General features: G+C 36.9%; 1 protein-coding gene and 1 non-coding gene across 3 annotated transcripts in view; both read right to left on the minus strand.

Moving 5' to 3' along the window:
• ARHGAP24 (Rho GTPase activating protein 24) overlaps positions 1-18866 on the minus strand; it is a 743240-nt gene that overhangs the window by 476864 nt on the left and 247510 nt on the right. The window lies entirely within an intron of this gene.
• On the minus strand, positions 8569-8675 carry LOC119867250. Its single transcript, XR_005382985.1, has one exon. It is a non-coding gene; the product is annotated as a U6 spliceosomal RNA (small nuclear RNA).

Raw genomic sequence — 18866 nt, forward strand, 5'->3', positions numbered from 1 at the left:
AACAAAACAAAACAAAATTCTTCTAATGCCTAGAAGGATCTAATCATTGCTTTGGAAACCCTTCAGGGCTAACTCAGTTGCTCTGAGAAAGGCAATTAAAATAATGAACTTTAAATTATGATTTGATTGAGATCTGTGTACATCTTATTTCTCCAACAAAATTAGAAACTATGTCACCTACTTCCAACCTCTTGTTAACAATAATTAATAACTAAAATAATTAATTTTCTGATTTACTTGGCAAACAGTAAAAGAAATCTAGGTATGACACTGTATCAGGTGTCATGAGAAAGAAAATAGCCATGTGGGGAGGGTCAGACAGTCCTGGGCTCGAAATCTACCTTGGGTAAAGAGCATAACCTCTCCAAGCTTCTGTTTCCTCCCTGGGAAAGTGGGATAATAAGCAAGTTAAAAAATAAGTTTATAGAACAATGGCACTCAGCTGGCATTCAGTCCCTATTGATAAATGGCACTAAAAGGGAATTGAGTAAATCATGGTACTTATTCCCAAAGAACTTAAAATCTAGGAAGCCATATAAAACAGGTGACAAATAATTTTTATAAAACGTCATCTCACTGGTACCCCTAAGAACAAAGTCATTCTTCACAGCCAATTTTCCTGGTTGGCTAAGGATTTTACACTTCTAAGCATTTTTTTAAAAAATTATTTAAGTTCAAAGTGTTTCTATTAATATCTTATATATTTGTTTGCTTTTCCCCATGATAACCTAAACATCATTTAATTTTCATAACTCTGCAATCACATTATGAACATCAGCGTAGGGCACTTTACTAAGTGGGAACTTTGCTAGGTTTATTTGCTCTATCTTCAATGGCCTTAAATTGTTCTAATTTTGAGGATTTCTGTGTGATATTTTTAGAAAGTCTCTTGTCCTTTCATCAGATGTAACTTCTAAAGCTGTAAGAGTTTGCGTCTATAATATCGCTCTGTCTCCTAATTTACTGCTTCAAATCTACAGTAGTCCAGGGATGGAAATCACTAGCAAGTCAAAACTGCTTTTACATTTTCTATAAACATTATGTATTCATTAAAAATTAAAAATACATATCAACCTTTAAATTTGAAGTTATTTCAGAAGTCACTAAGCAGAGTCATAGGTTTTCAACCCAAAGTTTAAAATATCAGCCTCATAACATACCAAAAAACATTAAAAACGAAATAAACTGAGCACTGCAGTAAACATGATTGATGAAGGATTAATGTCTTTATATACAAGTTCATATAAATCAACAAGAAGACAATGAAATAAAAGGCAATATGTAAAGCAAGTCACAAAGAAGACATGATAATTAGTGAATGTACATACATATGAGAAAATGTCTAACCTTTTTAATGATCTAAGAAGTATATATATCAGCCTCTAGCGACTAAAGTAACAATTTTAAAAAATATTTTAAATGAAAAAATGTTTTTAACTTTGTGAGAGTTGTGCATCTGTGTTCTGTTTTAAAAGGCAATTTGGCAATCAACATAAGGAATCATTAAAAAGTCCACCGTTACATAATATTTGGAAAGGCAAAGATAACATGATAATAACATTTACTGTTAAAATTGGAAGGAAGATACTAGTAGTCCAAAAATAAGGGATAGGTGACAGAAATTACGTTTCTTGAGTTAAATACAGTTATGTGGCGGTGGATTAACTAACCATGTTAAATATACAGGTTTAAATATGCTCTGAAGTCTCCTCTACGTATAAAACAGTGAGATATTGGTATGTATTGACAGACTAACAGAATAAAAGAGAAAATTCAGAAATGGATGCAAGCACCATGGAAACTTATTACATGATAAAAGTGTCATCTCAAATCACTGGAGAAAAGGATGGACTTTTTAAAAATGAGGTTGAGTAAAGGGTAGCCATCTAGAAAAACACAAAGGGGAATCCTACCTCACACCATATATCACAATTAACTCTAAATGACTTAAACATCTAAATGTTAAACAAAAACAAACAAAAAACATACAAGTACTAGAAGAAAGCACAGATACACAGGAAGCCTTTCTAGTTATGATCCAAATTCAATAAAATTTGATAAATAATATAAAATTATAGAAAAAAGTCACATAACTTTTCAAAAAAGCAAAGTCAAGACTAATGACGAAATATTTGCAATGTGTACCACAAAAAATAAATCTTCAATTTGTCACTTTAATATGTAAAAGCTCTTAGAAATTGAGAAATAAAAAAACAATTTTAAATGCCAATAGAAAAAAACATACAGGGGATCCCTGGGTGGCTCAGCGGTTTAGCGCCTGCCTTCAGCCCAGGGCGTGATCCTGGGGTCTCGGGATCGAGTCCCACATCTGGCTCCTGCATGGAGCCTGCTTCTCCCTCTGCCTGTGTCTCTGCTTCTCTCTCTCTCTCTCTCTCTCTCTCTCTCTCTCTCTCTATCCCTATGTCTCTCATGAATAAATAAATCAAATCTTAAAAAAAAGAAAAAAATGTACAAAATATAAAGTTGACCCCCAAAAAAGGTATACAAATTTCCCAGCCCATAAAAATAAAAAAAGATGGAATTCTCAAAGTAGAAAAATTCAAAGTATAACTATACCTACTAGATTTTTAAAATGTTAATATTTGACAGCATACTCTGTTGGTAAGGCTGAGTAGAAAAAGGTATTGTTACATATTAATGTGAAAGGTACAATATTTTGTAACTTTATGGATAATATAGTAATACCTAAAAAACTATGTGCACTTACTCTTAACCAAGCAATACTACTTCTTGAATTTTACCTTAAAGATCCACCTCTAAAATTAAAAAACAACATACATTCATGGTTTACTTAGAAAAATAATAATTTTGCAATAATGATAATAATTTCAAATGATACTTTTGTAATATAAAAAACAGAAATAGCCTAAATGCTATTGAAAAAACTTCTGATACTTCAACACAATGAAATTATATGAAGCTATAAAATCAAACAAACAAAACAAGGAAAAGTTCTGAGAACTGCTAATAAGGGTGATTTACAGGCAACACTGTCAAGTGAAAACAACAAAATATAGAACAATATATATACCAAGCATTTTGTGTAAAAAAAAAAATAAGGAAGAATAAGAATATACATATCTCAGGGGCACCTAGGTGGCTTAGTCAGTTGAGCATCCTACTCTTGATTTTTGGCTCAAGTCATGATCTCAGGGTCATGAAATCAAGCCCAGCATGGAGACTGCTTGGGATTCTCTCCCTCTCTCTCTCTCTCTCTCTCTCTCTCTCTCTCTCTCATCTTCTGTCCCTCCTCAACACCCCTCTCTCTCTCCCCCAAAAAAGAAATATACGTATCTTAGTTTACTCATCCCTTTTTGCATAGTTTTGACTTTTAAACTATGTAAAAGATTTACCATTCATAAAACAAAATTAAATTAAAAAGAATTTTAAAAAATAGTGTCCCTCTGCTTAGAGGAGTTCTTGAATCATAAGAGATGCTATGCTTACCCATATAGGGCAAACTGAAAGTTCTGAATTATAAAGCCTTAGGCTGGAGCTTCCTATGGGAGTTAATTCTGAAGAATTTTAGCCCTCTCAGAGGGCCCCACATGACTGGGACCCAGCTGCCCAGAGCCATCACCTTCTCCATAAGCAGCCTTCATTGACTTTTTTCCTCGTGTCTGATTTCACTTCTTTAACATGCTTCCTTGGATCACTTCCCTGAAGTAATTTTTATTCAAATCTTTGTTTCATGTCTGCTCTGGGAACACCCAAACCAAGAAGGGTTATATTACTTTTAATTCGAAAATTTAAGTCACAAGAGTTATCATTTTATCATGAATTTAAAATAATTCCATATATTAATGCAAAGATAACACATGATCCAATGGGCCAACTGATCATTAAGAATTGTGGTCAATAAGACACTGGAAAGGAATTTAGGTAAATTTAATTAGGGCTTCCTTCCTCTACACTGTTAACACTTTTCCCTGCCAGTCCGGATTCAAAGGGTTACCGTATCTGCAAGTGGCTGGAACCTGAGTAGAAATTCCTGTGTGTCTGTGTGTCTGCTTCCCCTGTGGGCTAAGTGAGCCTCATACATAAGCCTGTTCCTCAGAGCCCCAGAAGCTCCAGGAAGGAGAGTCTGAGTTCTCTAGGCCCTTGAGTGTGGAAAACTGAAAGGCAAAGAGAGCAGGGAGCTTTATTCAGGAACATTAGCAGGAGAATAAAAGCCAATTACCTTCCTCCACACTGAGCAGCTGTATAGGGCAAAATCCACTTTCTTGCCTTTTCTCATTTCTAAAGTCTGCCTACATTCCTACGCTCATGATTCTCTTCTGTCTTACAAGCTTGCGATGGCAGGTAGAGTCTTTCTCCTGTCACATCACTCTAATACTCACTCTTCTCCCTCCTTTTTTTCATATTTGAAGGACATTTGTGATGACATTGGAACCTTCTGGATAATCCAAGATAATCCCTTTAATTTAAACCTAATTCCATCTGCAAATTGAATTCCCCTTTGCCAACTAACCTAACCTATCCACAGATTTTAGGGTGAACAGCCAATCGGGAGGTCACTATTCTGCCTACAGTAAATGGTGTGTATTTTTTAACTCTGACATTTTCTAGTTGGTTAATTGCTGATTTCCAGGAATGCTACTATTTTATGTATATTAATCTTGAATCTGAGAACATGCCAAACTCATGTATAAATTGTTCTAATGACATAGCCGATGTCTCTCTTGGATTTTCTACTTAATTTTCTAAGAAAAAAATTACAAATAATGAAACTATCTACTTCATCTAAAATTTCAGCTTATTGCTACAATATGGCCATACTACTCTCCTTTGAACTGTAAATCCCTTTTGTATCTGTAGTTTCAAGGTGTTTTCCTTCCAGTGCTATTGATTTGTGCTATCTTCCTTTTTTTCTTACTCACATCTACACATGGCAATTTCTCATGCAGCTGCCTACAGATAGTTTTGTGTCACTGACAAATCCTCCTGTAAGAAAGGAGATTATAAGGTATTTGAGAGAGGAGCGAAAGGTCAAAGCACCTGAATGAGGCTGCTTCTCTTGGTAGACAGAGATGATGCGAGGAACTTAGAAAAGACGAGTGTTTAGTGATTTGAATAAATATCCGCAGAACAGTCTATCAGAATGGCTCTCTATAAGTTAGCCTCTATGAATATGGAAAGAATGCTATAATACCTTTGTTACCCATCTAACTCCATAATTTATCTTGCATTTTCAGACTCTCATAAATATTTAATAAAGTGTTACTGACATGGGAATTGGAGACATATAAATCTATTTATGTAATAGCTCTAAGACTCACTTGTGACTGACACTTTGCATAAGCAAAGCAATAGATAAAATTATATATGATAGTTAATGTACTGCTTGCAAAAGGCAGTCCGACAATCTCATTCTTAAACTCATTAAGAAATAAATGGATTACCTATAACAGAATGGCTGGGGATATGATTAGTAGCTGAATATGGAAAAGGTGAGCGATGTGACAAAGAATTAACACGGGAAAAGAAAAGGTATACCCAATGTGTGCAGTATCATGTGGAAAGGAAGGAATTTGCACCATCACAGAATAAAAGTTGCAGAAATTACATGGAAACAGACTACTCCACAAAGACTGTCAATAAATCTCATGAGGAACTAATTTCCCCAGATAGAAACAGGATTTCAGGTCTTTTATAAGAGAACAGATTGCAGGTAAAGGCAACGTAAACACATTAGAACCTCTGTCACGACAACAAGCAGGTAGAAGAAGTGAAATGAGGACACCACAGCTATGACTTAGATCAAACCTTTCACAAAAATCTCAAAATTATAAACAAATCAGAATTAGGCAGTCTGAAGAGCAGAGAAGAGAACCCATCATAAGGAGGGAAAAAATCCTGGGAAAAAAAACCAAAGCAGCAGGTAAGAAAACATTTCACAACGTCAGATGCATTGAGCACTTATTATTTTAATACCCAAACATCACCTATTCTTTCAAGAAATTCTCCTCCAGCCACGTGGCTCTGGTGTTAGCTGATTATGACTGAGTCCCACCTGGCTGGCTAGACTGTCTGTATTCTACTGAGCAAAGCTAATCAGAGTCTGTTGAGACTGACCAAGTTGGTGCTAGAACTCTTCCATTTGTCTGGCTATAGCAATGTGAACAAGGTCTTCCCACAGAAGGTTTCCTCGCTAGTGGAGAACTCAGAGAAAAAGAGCCTTCATGCTGAGAGGAAAAAGATAAATGTAGAATCCCAACAGTGAGATTCTAGATCTAGTCAGCCCTAATGTGAGCTCTACACCAGCCCCTCCTAACGATTTGCTTATATGAACTGATAAATTCCTCTCTGTTAAAACTATTTCAAATTGGTTTTCTGTCTTCAAAGACTCATGACCAAGAGACCAACTACACACATGCAGTCAAGAAAACACACACATACACACACACACACACACACACACACACACGAAAAACCTTTACAAAGAAAAAGGAAGTGAATCTGAGAGTATTTAGGCAGCTGGACAGGAGAACTGAAAACTTGAGCAGAAGAAAATGTGTCTCCTTAAATGTGGTATGCTACGATTATTTCACATTGCTTTTGTAAGTGGATTAAAAATTATGGTTAGCTGACCAGTAAGGGCATATTAGTAGTCCCAGGGGCCAAAACGAACACTGGAGGAAGAACCTCCATGTGGCTGACACGGTGGCAACAGGGAAAAGATTTATGCTTCCTCTGGAGCCTGATCACACTCAGGCTTATTTCCTCTTCACTTGAAGTGTCCATTTGAGGTTTGGCAGCTCCTTCTGAACTGACAGAACCTAATAAATTTCTTTCCCAACTCTCTTTTGGAATTAGGTGGCAACTTCCTTGTAGAATCACCTCTTGATTGAGACATTCCTGCAAATAAATTAAGGTCTAGTAGCTATTACTTCTACCCTTCTGTTTGTAGAGCAGGAGGTGACACGACAGGACTGAGAGAAGTGCCAAAGATCCACGGGGCACAGACAAAGCCAAATTAATCTAAGGAGCAGGAAATGTAATCTATGGCCAAATATTGGATGAGACGGTCCACACAGCTAACCTGGAAAACACACTCAAACCCTTTTTCAGTACTCTGTCCTCTGGAGTGTGAACAATTGACAGAGTACTGATTCCCCCTACCCTTTTAAAATTGATTTCTAATTAACAGTGTTATCTTAGTTTCAGGTATATAGTATAATGATTGAACATTTCTCTACATTACTCTGGGCTCATCAGAGTAAGTGTACTCTTAATCCCCTTTATATTTTACCCATCCCTTCCATCCACCTTCCCTCTGGCAACCACCAGTTTGTTCCCTGTATGTAAGAGTCTGGTTTTTTTTCTTTTTTTGTCTCTTTTTTCCTTTGTTTGTTCATTTGCTTTGTTTCTTAAATTCCAAAAGTATGAGTAAAATTATATGGTATTTTTCTTTCTCTCACTAACTTATTTCATTTAGCATTATATCCTCTAGGTCCATCTATGCTGTCCCAAATGTTAAGACCCTATTCTTTTTTATGAATGAGTAATATTCCATTACATAGATGGATGGATGGATAGATTTAAAGACAGATATATAGATATAGATATCTCACAACCTTAAGCATCCATCCATCTATGAATGGACACTTTGGTTGCATCCATATCTCGGTTATTATAAACAATGTTGCAATAAAATAGGGGTGCATATATCTTTTCAAATTAGTGTTTTTGTTTTTTGGGTAAATATCCAGTAGTGGAATTACTGGATGACAGAGTACTGATTTTAATTAGCCTCTAACTCATTTGAACCTCTTTGTGACAACGGAAAGTAATTTAACCTCTCTCTGCCCCTCTTTCTTCTGGATCAAAACATGGCTCATCATTATCATACAATGTCTAATAATCTTAGCTTTGTATTTGTTACATGTAAATTAAATAGCTTTTTACCTTTTAAAAAAATTATGACAGGTCATAGAGAAATCTGATCAGGATTCAGGTACCTTGGACTTCATTTCATTAGTAATGACCTTGAGTACTAAATTATCCTAGGAATATCCTACATTTCCAAACAATTCCAAAAGACATGGTAAATGAAATAATTCCTTAGAATCCAGGTAGCAAACCTTTACTAAAATATAGTAACCTCGGGACACCTGGGTGGCTCAGCAGCTGAGCATCTGCCTTTGGCCCAGGGCATGATCCGGGGATCCAGGATCGAGTCCCACATCAGGCTCCCCACGGGGAGTCTGCTTCTCCCTCTGCCTGTGTTTCTGTCTCTCTCTCTCACTGTGTCTCTCAAGAATAAATAAATAAAAATCTTCAAAAATAAAAAAATATATAGTAACCTCAACCACTCTGTAGTTGAGTATTCTCTTACAGCATTTTCAACATCAGTACACAAATTATAACGGCCCTAAGTGACTGAAATTTAACATGTAATGAGCAACTACAGTGAACCAGGTACTAAGCATGGTGACCCCAGCAATAAAAATAACAACCTATATAATAACTAGGATAATGACTAATATGACTTGTACTTAGTATGTGGCAGGCATTTTACTAAGCATTATTTCTCTCTCTTTAAAAAAAAATATGGAATGCTTCATGAATTTGTGTGTCATCCTTGCACAGATGTCATGCTAATCTTCTCTGTAGCATTCCAATTTTAGTATATGTGCTGCTGAAGCAAGCACTAAGCATTATCTCATTTAACCCTTTTAGCACTATGAGGTAGGATCTATAATTATTTACGTGTTACAATTGAGGCTCAGTGAGGTTAAGTAATTTGCCAAAGGTCACATGGTTAATTGGTGGAGAACTGAGACTAGAACCCACACTTCCTATTCTGGGTGAAACTGCATTCCCCACAAGAAAGATCTTTTGAAGATCTGCCTTGGAATAGACCTTGTTTGGAAAAACAGTTATTGCAGATATAATTAGTTAAGAGAAGGTCTACCTGAAGTAGGGTGGCCCCCAACCCAGTATGACTGGCGTCCTTGTAAGAAAATGAACACGAATACAGAGACACACAGCAAAATGAAAGATAACAATGAAGACAGAGCTTGGAGTGATGTAGCTGCAAACCAAAGAAAGCCAAAGACTTCCAGCAAACTACCAGAAGCAGAAAGATCCAAAGGTGGATTTCCCTACAGGTGTCAGAGGGTGCATGGCCCTGCTGACACCTTGATTTCAGACTTCTAGTCTAGAACTAGGAGAAAATACATTTCTGGGTTTTGCAACTACCTAGTTTGTGGTACTTTGTTACAGCAGCATTAAAAATCTAATAGACTTCTTTGCAGATGACATGATACTGTACATAGAGAACCCAAAAGACTCCACCCCAAGATTGCTAGAACTCATACAGCAATTCGGCAGTGTGGCAGGATACAAAATCAATGCCCAGAAATCAGCAGCATTTCTATACACTAACAATGAGACTGAAGAAAGAGAAATTAAGGAGTCAATCCCATTTACAATTGCACCCAAAAGTAGACCTGCCCTACGATACCTAGGAATAAACCTAACCAAAGAGGTAAAGAATCTATACCTAAAAACTACAGAACACTAATGAAAGAAATTGAGGAAGACACAAAGAGATGGAAAAATATTCTATCCTCATGGATTGGAAGAATTAATATTGTGAAAATGTCAATGCTACCCAGGGCAATTTACACATTTAATGCAATCCCTATCAAAATACCATGGACTTTCTTCAGAGAGTTGGAGCAAATCATCTTAAGATTTGTGTGGAATCAGAAAAGACCCTGAATAGCCAGGGGAACATTGAGGAAGAAAATCAGAGCCAGGGGCATCACAATGCCAGATTTCAGGTTGTACTACAAAGCTGTGGTCATCAAGACAGTGTGGTACTGGCACAAAAAACAGACACATAGACCAATGGAACAGAATAGAGAATCCAAAAATGGCACCTCAACTCTATAGTCAACTAATATTCAACAAAGCAGGAAAGACTATCCACTGGAAAAAGGACAGTCTCTTCAATAAATGGTGCTGGGAAAATTGGACGGCCACGTGCAGAAGAATGAAACTAAACCATTCTCTTACACCATACACAAAGATAAACTCAAAATGGATGAAAGATCTAAATGTGAGACAAGAATCCATCAAAATCCTAGAGGAGAACACAGGCAACACCCTTTTTGAACTTGGCCAAAGCAACTTCTTGCAAGATACATCTATGAAGGCAAGGGAAACAAAAGCAAAAATGAATTATTGGGACTTAATCAAGATAAAAAGCTTCTGCACAGCAAAAGAAACAGTCAACAAAACTAACAGACAACCTACAGAATGGGAGAAGATATTTGCAAATGATATATCAGATAAAGGGCTAGTATCGAAGATCTATAAAGAACTTATTAAACTCAACAGCAAAGAGACAACCAATCCAATCATGAAATGAGTAAAAGACATGAACAGAAATCTCACAGAGGAAGACATAGACATGGCCAACAAGCACATGAGAAAATGCTCTGCATCACTTGCCATTAGGGAAATACAAATCAAAACCACAATGAGATACCACCTCACACCAGTGAGAATGGGGAAAATGAACAAGACAGGAAACAAAACATGTTGGAGAAGATGTGGAGAAAGGGGAACCCTCTTGCACTGTTGGTGGGAATGTGAACTGGTGCAGCCACTCTGGAAAACTGTGTGGAGGTTCCTCAAAGAGTTAAAAATAGACCTGCCCTACGACCCAGCAATTGCACTGTCGGGGATTTACCCCAAAGATACAGATGCAAAAAAAAATGCAAAAAAAATGCAAAAAAAAAAAAAAAAAAGATACAGATGCAGTGAAACGCTGAAACACCTGCACCCCGATGTTTCTAGCAGCAATGTCCACAATAGCCAAACTGTGGAAGGAGCCTCTGTGTCCATCGGAAGATGAATGGATAAAGAAGATGTGGTTTATGTATACAATGGAATATTACTCAGCCATTAGAAACGACAAATACCTACCATTTGCTTTGACATAATAAAACTAGGGGGTATTATGCTGAGTGAAGTAAGTCAATCAGAGTAGGACACACATTATATGGTCTCATTCATTTGGGGAATATAAAAAATAGTGAAAGGGAATAAAGGGGAAAGGAGAAAAAAATGAGTGGGAAATATCAGAAAGGGAGACAGAACGTGAGAGACTCCTAACTCTGAGAAACGAACTAGGGGTGGTAGAAAGGGAGGTGGGCAGGGGTGGGGGTGACTGGATGACGGGCACTGAGGGGTGCACTTGATGGGACGAGCACTGGGTGTTATTCTATATGTTGGCCTATTGGACACCAACAAAAAATAAATTTATTTAAAAAATGAGTGGGAAATATCAGAGAGGGGTGACAGAACATGAGAGATTCCTAACTCTGGGAAACGAACAAGGGGTAGTGGAAAGGAAGGTGGGCGGGGGGTTGGGGTGACTGGATGATGGGCACTGGGGGGCACTTGACAGGATGAGCACTGGGTGGTATGCTATATGTTGGCAAATTGAACTCTAATAAAAAAATTAAAAAAAAATAAATCTCAGGTGGAAAAAAAGAAGACTAATGGAATGCTTAACTCTAATGCCTTCAGCATGCCATGTATTTTTTTTTTTTTTTTTTAGCATGCCATGTCTTATTACCACATCAGCTTAAAGTCTCTCCTGGATGATAAAAGAAATATTCAATTACATGAAAAATAGATATAATTTTTCAGTTTTATTAAATTCTAATTACACAAAGATCCACATAAGAGATCTTTTTTTTTAAATCAGAGTTCCTATTCTCTGCCTCACCTGTGGTAAACATAATTTTTGTAGTTATTTTAAAATATTTTATAAAATAGCCTTTTAAATGATGGAAATGGCCAACATTTATCCTAAAGCAATTTTCATCTTTAAAAAAGGAGTCATTGTATTTTGTGGGTGGCCATTCAACTGTTTTATTTAAATTACCACACTCTAGGAACTCATCTGGAAGAAACAAACACATAGTAGAAAGGACAAACAAGACAAGCTCACATGATACATGAGCCTATGCAGCCAACAATTTACTAGACCACAGACATGGATTTTGCTGCAAAGGAAAGAACAGGTAGAGAGAATACAGACTCAGAGAATAGAGGAAAGATACAGTGAGGATACCTTATCTTGAAAGTGATAGAGAAAGAAAGACCAGGAAAAGCAGGTTCAGGTGAGCAGAGGAAATAGAATGAGGGTAAAGATAGGAGGGAAAGCCTGTGGAGAACCTGGAAGGAGATTAGATGGGGGGTAGAGGTTGGGGGGAAAGAGAAAGAGGGGAGAAAAGAGATGAGGCAGGAGGGTCAGTAAAGGAGAAAAAAACTATCTGAATTGTGTGAAGGTGTGAGATTCTTTGTCTTTCTGTTTACTGATATGCATGGCAGACATTTTCTTCAGGGTCCCAGTGGCTGCTTCAACAGAATGAAATGAGACATCCCATGACACTTTTTCATAATGGTAAGTAACCATCAAAAACTCAAAGGAGGAAAATACTCTTATAAAGTGTCTTCTTTTTTTTTTTTTTTTTCAATCTTGGCAAAGTCTGTTCTCTGAAACAAAAGAGCAGTGTATATCCCCATCGTGTTGTTGAAGAGTCCCTTTTAAGAGCCGCCACATCACATGCAATACTTGATCACCATTAAAGCCCAAGTTTTCTAGTGCCAAGAGCCAAGTGTGTTGTGGTTTGATCTTTGAGAAATATTTCTGGATAGTAAAGATCAAGGGCCATAAATTTGGAGGCACATCTTGTCACCATTCTGTTTGTGCTGTTACAACATGATATTTATTAGGAGCAGAGCTTCTCCAGTAAAGGGCATAATTACAACAGTCCATACTACACAAGTAGCATTTTTTAATGTATCTTATTTAATTTTTAAGTATATATAATTATAAATGTATTTATTATGTACCATAAATATAAATATATATATAATATAAAATTACACGAAAAGATAGGGGGTTCAAAGTAAAATTCTCCTTTAATAAATTCAAACCAGGAAAAGCATCGTGAAAAAACGAAAGGAAAGTCAGCAGCATTAAAGTTGCAGATCTTGAAGCAGGTTTTTATTATGCTTTAAGAATAAACATTCTGCTAGTTTAGAGCACATGAGCATTTCCAAATACCTAAATAAAGGAAGAGTATCTCAAAGAGAAAGTGTTCTTCAAGTACTGCTTCAACTTTCAGTGCTAGAAAATGTTTCTATATTTAATATATTGATAAATGTCTCCTCTTTCTGCAACACATCACATATGTTTTTAATGTGTGCATGTCTTTTTATAATCTAGGCATCCCTTTTTTCTCATACTTTGGGGTTTTTAATTCAATTAAGCAATAGCCAGTTAAAACATGCAGATGAAAGCTAATACTAGGAAGTAGAATTTGATAAATGATAAAAATCACTTATATAGCTAGAATTCTCTAACATTGTAGACAATGGGGTGATCACCCATTGCAGGAACAGACTAGAGGAAGGTTTCATGCAAAGATAGGACGGGACCCAGGGCTGACCAGTCTCACCGAAGGAGAGAGGAGGGAATTCCAGGCAGGGAAAGGCCTAGAGAAGGACAGACTATTGGAATGTGGGTGGAGGAAGTGGAAAGACCAGCCTGTGGGGAAGAACACATGGAGAAAGAAAGTTGACTAGGTCAGTTATGACTGGAAAGTCCCCGCAAGAAGTGGCCAGTGGAGCCTCGTGGGAGAGGAAAGATAGGAAGAAAGCAGTGGTTGACTGAACTGGCTCCAATATGAAAAATGAATTTCACTGCAGCAAAAGCAAAATGCAGATATATTAAACCATTGCGCAAAACAGCAATGACCCAGGCAGCAGATGGTGACAGCCTGGGGAAGACTGACAGTGGTGAAAATGGAAGGAAGGAGTATTACGCAAGATGATTGCTCAGAGCTTGGAGACAGGATGCTGCAGTTTTATCTGTAGGACCTGCATCGTGCTTCTCATTGGCTAGTGGTGACAAAACTCTTCTTAAGCCTTTTAGCCTTAGGTCAGGCAGTGACTCTCAATGCTTAAGAGTCCGGCAGAGAAACGCTCTTTTTCTCCCCCAGCTTTACTGAGGTAAAATTGACAAATAAAATTATAAGATAGAGAAAGTGTACATCACAGAGAAATACTCTTTGAAAGCTATAATTGAAGAATGGAAGATCACTCCTACAGCCTTCAAAACAAACCACTCAATTCTGCAAATATCTCTCTTGAGATGGCATCTTTTTTTTTTAATTAGAATTTTTAATGCATTCTTTTCATAGTAACCTTGCCCTTGCTGCCCTCAAATTATTTTCCTTGGGTATATTTGAATCAGGATTTCAGGAAAGATACTTTATGTTTCCCCAACCCGCTTTGCATAAGCAGAACCACACGAGCAATGTGAAGGTATATTTTAAATGAAATATGCTTTCTATACAGTGGAAAACTCAATCCTGAGGCTATACATCTGGAAACTTCAAAACTCTGAATCAATTCTAATGACCAAAGAATACGTATAAAAAAGTTTTTTTTTTGGGGGGGGGGGGGGTGGCGCCTGGGTGGCTCAGTCAGTTAAGCATCTGCCTTTGGCTCAGGTCATGATCTCAGGGTCCTAGGATACAGCCCCATGTCAGGCTCTCTGCTCATCGTGGAGTCTGCTTCTTCCTCTCCCTCTGCCTCCTGCTCCACCTACTTGTACTCTCTCACTCTCTGTCAAAATAATAAATTATTTTTTTAAACTGTTTTTTATTAAAAAATAAAAATAGTTTTTTTTAATATTACTGAAAAATCAAAAGAGATTTGAACATATTCATGCACTTATATACATGAACTCTATTCGTAAGCAAAGATGCAAAGCTTCTCAAAGTTTAACCAGGGTTTAAACACTTTTCTAATGAGAGGGCTACCTGCATTCTCAGGTAGGTGGAAAATAGAAATATAGAAGTAGCAAGACTGGGGCCTCCCATTCATTGTTTAATTTGATTAACAAATTTATTCATTTATTAAACAACTATTCATTCATTGACTATCCTTTTCTATGCATTATGACAATTACAAAGATGAATAAGAACCTGTCCCTGGGTGAATAATAGTGAAGTCTAGGATTTAATAGTACATTACAGTTTACCAAGTCCTTTCTCTTAACATGTGAAGATCTCCTCAGAAGAAGTTGGGAACCACTTCCATTTTTTTAGATCAGAAAGTAGAACCATAATAGTCTTCTGCAACTCATATCTCTTATGCTCATACCCACCACTGTTTCTTGGGCTATTCTCTTTCTTCCAATGAGAATTCTCTCACGTATTCATTCAGACATTGATGCTATTCATAAATATAACTGAATACCCACCATGTGCCAGCCACCAAAGGCTTTGGGATAGGTAAGGTGAAATAAATAGAATCATTGTCTTCAAGGAATTCATATCCCAGTGAGTAAAAAGCAAGTAAAAGTTATAGGGAAGTGATCAATGGCCCAAAAGAAAGCCCAGTGGGCCAATGAGCAAATCTCCAGGGGCTCTCTCTCGAGGGCCATGCAAATCTGACCATCCAAGTTCAAGAAGCATCTTCACCCTATAGCCTTCACTTTAGAAACCCTCAGTTCACATTTGTTTGGTTTTCCCCTAAATTTCCAAACAATTAGAATCTACAATTTAGTCCTTTAATATATATTTCCTTTTATATCTCCACCTTTTATTTTTTTTTAAGATGTATTTATTTATTTGAGATAGTGTGTGTGTGAATAGGGGGTAGGGCAAAGGGACAAAGTAAGACAGAAACTGAGCCAAATAGCTGCTTAACTAACTGAGCCACACAGGTGCCCTGGTTATTAATCTGTATTCTTAGAGGGTAGTCAAACTATTTTCTAAGGACATAAAATTATTTACTGTCATCACCTAATATATGTTTATTCTCTATTGGAGTCATGGCATTAAAATGAATACCATGGAACACTAGACTTCTCAGTACCTAATACTATGGAAATATAGGACTGTCATCAACATCTGAATCAGTGTTGTCCCACATAAATATAATGAAAGCCATGTATAGAATTTCTACTGTCTACATTTTAGAAGAAAAAGAAAAAGAAACAGGTGACATTAATTTTAATAATGTATTTAAACCCAATGTATCCAAAAATTTATCATTTCAACATGTAAGCAATATTAAAAACATTAGTGAGATATTTTATATTCTTTTTACTAAGTCTTAGAAATCCAGTGTATATTACAGCACATCTCAATTTGCAGGCTGAATTTTTATCAGAAATACGTGATTGGTATTAGGAATGAAATTTAAAATTTACAGTTTAAAAAGTAGATTTCCAGAAACCTAGTTATTCCCCCCAAAATACTTAATTATTAGTTTTTTAAGACGTTATTTATTTATTCATGAGAGACACACAGAGAGAGGCAGACACAGGCAGAGGGAGAAGCAAGCTCCCTGCGGGAAGCCTGATACAGGACTCAATCCCAGGACCCTGTGATCACCACCTGAGCCAAAAGCAGACGTTCAACCACTGAGCCACCCAGGCGTCCCTTAATTATTTTTAGTAATTACAAAAATATGTTTTGAAATTTAACTATAAGTTAATTAAGTGAAATAAAATTGGAAACAAATTAAAAACTCAGTTCCTCAGTTGTACTAGCACCAAAAGCTGTGGCTACCATACTAAACAGCGCAGACCTAGATCAATCTCTATCCACATTTCTTCTTCAACAATGTGTAAAACATATGCTTATTTCTCTTATTTTGGTTTGTACTTTGTTATTTAATGGGACTCTCCTTTAAGAGGTGATAATGGGAGATGATCATAGTAGCTAAGCAAAGGAAGGGCCAATCCTGGGTCCAGTCAAGGGTACAAGCTAAGTGGGAGCTCTCTTCATCTGGACCCCTTGAGAATGCACCTTAACTTTTTGTGTTTTTGTATATTTGACCTTGAGTCTTTACCATAGGCAGGAGGAAAAGAAGGAATGAAAGAATGATAAAGGCTTTCTAGGCTCCCAGGTACTTCTTCCCCACATAAGGCCATGTGACCTCTTAGAGGTCTCTTTCATTTACTCAGAATGTAGATAAGTGCTTATTAGTTATATATGTCTGTACTTTTTTTTCATAAAAGGACCATAGTTAGGGGAAGACATTTTAGCACATATTTTAAAACTTCTGTGTACACAAACTCATGTGAGAAATTTGTTAGAATGTCGAGTCCAAAGCCCTATTTCCAAAGATTCTAATTTTGCCCTAGGCTTTCAAGGAGAAAGACTCTCTCTCTTTGCTCTCTTCATTCTCTTATGGCCAGGATAGTCTATCAGACCTATGGATTTCCCTTCTTGGGGAAGTGGATTCTCATTCCCTAAATGGTTCAGCATGAGGCTCAGCCCAGACACATGGCACAGTTTTCTTCCTTTTCCCATTAGGAAAACTGAAAAATTCAGAATACCAAAGTAAGAAGGTCATAGAGAAAATAACATCACAACCCCTTTGGCTGTTTAGTGTTGGGTTAAAGGAGCAAGGTCGTGTCTGTGAAACCTGAGTGAGACCTGGCCCAGATCACCAGGGTACAAGCCACATGGAAATCTAGTCTGAAAAGCCAAGCCAGGTAGTCAAGATGGCCATTATTTTACTGTGTCCTTAGTTCCCCTGTAGTAGGTATCTGGATGGGATTCAAAATCTTAGTCACCTTTGACACATTAACACTGATTCTTTGCAAACAAGTATTTTGTTTCCTCACAAAAATCTCCTTGTTCCTGTCACCAAAGAAAAGAAAATAAACTATTAGCCTGCCTCATGGCTTATACATTTATTTTACTTGGATAAAAGGAAGTACTGCACACTTTTCATTAACCAACTTAAGAGAAAAAGGAACTCAACCATAACTACTTCTTGTTTAGATTAGAAATTTAAAAGATGGAAAAGGGACTGGAATGCTGGGGGAGACCCAAGTGTATGGCAAAGCTACGATGTGTACAGAGATTGCTACAACAGTATAACTAAAAACTTGGGGACTCAGTATTGCATTGCTTAATTTGACATGGTGGAACTGCTTTTGCAAATACACATTTTTAATGCTGACAATTAATAGCAGTGGACAACAACACATTTTGCATGTATGTAATTATTTCAAAGTGACTTCTCTCTTCCAATTAGTCTTTATAAGATCTCTGAGACATAAATGTTCTTTTCTAGAATTTAATACCCAAAGAAGTTATTTCCCCAAACTTGCTCTTATGACTGACAGAGCTGAGGCACAAAACTGTATTTTTAGGCTTCACGAAAGCACATGATTTCATGCCCTAATCGGGCTATTCAGAAACGGATGGGGCAAAATGAGATGTAGTCACTAACATCTGTGACTAATAAGCTCAGCTGGGTAGGGTCTTTCCAACCTCCTTCTCTCTAACCTCCTTCCATTAATTAGTCACCAAGTTTAGTCCTTTTAACCCTTTCATATCTCTTCACTCCTTTCCTCCTTCTTCATCAGCAGTGTCTAAATTCATCCCAAACTCCTGAACATTTACCAAATGTCTCCTAATATTCTGATCACAGCATTGTTTCTTTGCACATGGGTTTACCTCGGCCTGAGATGACTTCCTTCCTTCCTTGTCCACTTCTGAACTTTAGAAAAGAACTTAATTCTTTCATCGTCTATCCATAAATCTCATCTCTATTTTGTAGGTAAGACTTTTCCCAGAAGGGATAAACTTTCACCAAAGACACTGGTTATAACAATTTCCCTAAAGATTTTCAACTTGTGACCACCAACATATGGGTGGCTAATGTCTATAGCTAGGAATCTGCAAAACTCACAGGAAAATGTGATGAACCATGAAGCACCTAAGGCTGTGCTTTTTTATTATTACAATTAAATATACCCTGGAGCTTAAGTATGCTTGTCT

The sequence above is a fragment of the Canis lupus genome, chromosome 32 (assembly GCF_011100685.1).
Source record: "Canis lupus familiaris isolate Mischka breed German Shepherd chromosome 32, alternate assembly UU_Cfam_GSD_1.0, whole genome shotgun sequence".
Taxonomy (NCBI): domain Eukaryota; kingdom Metazoa; phylum Chordata; class Mammalia; order Carnivora; family Canidae; genus Canis; species Canis lupus.